The 2,528-nt window shown below is 44.9% G+C and overlaps 1 long non-coding RNA gene across 1 annotated transcript; it reads right to left on the bottom strand.

Annotated features, from left to right (window-relative positions):
- Positions 1–1,005: 1,005 nt before the first annotated feature.
- Positions 1,006–2,103, bottom strand: LOC144753757 (uncharacterized). The gene is made up of 4 exons (XR_013594511.1): positions 1,984–2,103; positions 1,602–1,684; positions 1,435–1,504; positions 1,006–1,351 (listed from the first exon to the last, which is right to left on the bottom strand). It is a non-coding gene; the product is annotated as an uncharacterized LOC144753757 (long non-coding RNA).
- Positions 2,104–2,528: the final 425 nt, after the last annotated feature.

The following is a 2,528-nucleotide window of genomic DNA, read 5'->3' as shown; positions in this document are numbered from 1 at the left end:
TTCACCTGCAAAAACAGAATTCACCTGACACACGCGGCAGCATGATTAATGACTATACCTTTATAACGCTGCAGCGCAAGTGGTGAACAGGTGGCTGTTATTTGAATAAACTAATGGCAGGCTTGCTGCAGGCAGTGGCAATGACAGAGCTGCTCGCAAAATGACCATGTTGGGCCGCGGTTATTTTATCAAACATGGAATGGACTAGACTGGTGGCTCAGTTGAACCCTGCCTGGACCGCAGCAGCCCTTGAGTTGTTCCTCAGAAGCTCAGCACACCAGCCCCTCCTGTGCAGCTGCTGCTGAGCCACACAATCATGCCCAGGCTGCTGTTTGCTCTGGCAGGAGTCGTGGTGGTGAGGTGCAGCCAATATGAATTGCTTCTCCCCGAGTCCCGTCGCAAAGTTGGTTAGTAGTGCCTCAGTGAGGTATATTTCACTGCTTCAAATTGGGCTTTAAAATGTTTTTAATAGTGCTAGCACACTGCAGTGGAGCAGGTGCGACTACCTGCATTTCACTAGGGATTTAGCTTGGATAGCAGCATTAGCAGTGGAGCAGGTCTAGGAAAAATTAGGCTGGTGTAGGTAAGCAATGATCAGTTGATGTGATGGACTCCTGCAAGAGTAATCATTCACCCTTTGCCTCCAGAATGCAGCAGTAGGGGGAGCGAGAGGTTTTGCACTGAGCAGGGGTAAATTAAGTTAGACAGCAGAAAGGGCATTGAGCATACCGAAGATCTTGTACCGGAATGTACAGTCCTGAAGTTCACTGAATGGTGGGATAGGGATTTGTTTCTGTTTGAGCCAAATAATCCCTCTTAAAAGGACTAGTACAAAGGTGAAGTGGTCCGAGTGGAATATATATTTCACAATTATCCTGTATTGGTATATAATATAATCTTACACATCACAGTAGTCTTTGGTTAAATATATTTAGCACAATCAAAGCGTAGTATGCAATATTCAAAGGAATTACGTTTTATTCCATATTACATGCAGTACTTCTGCTTATAACTGCATAACATTATTTATAAATCATCAGCATTTCATTTATGTAATTGTTACATTCATTACACAATAGTTGCTCTCAGTGAGGGTAGGAAAGGGGAGTGAAAGGTAAGTGTGGGACGTGGTAAAGGTGGTGTGACAGTGTATCATCACGTAAAAATGATAACGCCTTTACAATTAAGGTACTAGCAATGTTCCCAAAGTACATCACACGTAGGTTATATAAAAAATTGTTCATTTGTTCCTATGGCGTGTAGGGTTCGGCGTAGTCTACGTTTCGACCCCAAATAAGAATGGGTTATTCTTCCCTCATGTTGGGGTCTTCATCAGGAAAAGATGGAGAGCCTAAAGAAAGGACATTGCCTATTATAATAAACTCACGTGGAGTGGTTGCTTGTAGCATGTGGGCCTAACAAAACGTTACCTACATGGTGTGGGGCGGACGGCATGTCTGGCGTCACGTCTTGGGCTGTAATTTGCTCCTATTGGTTTCGAAATCTGCAATACATTATAATAGTTGATGGGGGAGGAGTAGGACCAGGAATGCTGCTCCCTTCATGGGTCATTAAAGAAAAACTGATGTCAAAAGACTTACTTAAGTCCGGTGTCTTGAGTACATTAAATGAGGTCTTCATGTGGTTGCCTTCAACATGTGCTGCATATCGTTCTGTGTGGAACCTGAAGCCGACATATCGAATAGGTTATAGTTGAACACATGGGGACGGGTAAACTACGGTGGTTAGGGTTAATACATTCAAACGGAGCTACTTTAAGCACCCATTACCGCCGCTATGTGGCTTAACAGTTGGAAGATTGGCACACCCTCTACTGCATGCACGATGTGCTAGGTTGTTTACTTGAGAAAAAGGGGGGGGGGGTTGTTTGCTCGGGAGGCCTGGGAATCGAGCATAGACATATCTTGTCTCACAGTGGGCTGCAGGGCGCTTAGGAGGCCTGGGATTCGAGCCTAGACATACCTCGTCTCTCAGTGGACTGCAGCGACCGGCACGCCTCGGCTGGACCGTGTTTGTGGCTGCTCGCGGTGCAGCCGCTGAAAACTCATATGAAAGGGGCTCGGCATAGGTGGCCAATCAGCTACCTCCTCTGGGAAGTGCCGCAAGGGACCGTCTAAAAAGGATATTTGAGTTCATCAAGGGGCCGGTGTCTTAAGAAATCGCCTCGTGAACGGGCATGAAGGCTACCTAGGATCGTGAAAAGGAAGCCTCCAAAGTAAATTTTAAAAAACGGGAAGTCATGATTTTATGCATAACCACTAAACCCTGTGTCAGACATGCTGTTTTAACCAATATCTATAGCATCGTGTACCCCTACAGATTGTATCTGTACATACACGCCCCGCTGAGAACTGATTGGTTGTACTATTTGCATCAGATGAGCTCTATGCAACTTTTTGTCATTAATGGTACGACATGAACGTTCTGGATACAAAAAATATATATATCGGCAGTTCTACAATTTTAACCAACTTAAAAACATCATATACACACATTTCTTCTCGGCA

Source organism: Lissotriton helveticus, chromosome 5_1 (assembly GCF_964261635.1).
Source record: "Lissotriton helveticus chromosome 5_1, aLisHel1.1, whole genome shotgun sequence".
In the NCBI taxonomy this organism is placed as follows: Eukaryota; Metazoa; Chordata; class Amphibia; order Caudata; family Salamandridae; genus Lissotriton; species Lissotriton helveticus.
The sequence above is the reverse complement of the archived record's forward strand: the minus strand, read 5'-3'. Positions and strand labels throughout refer to the sequence as shown.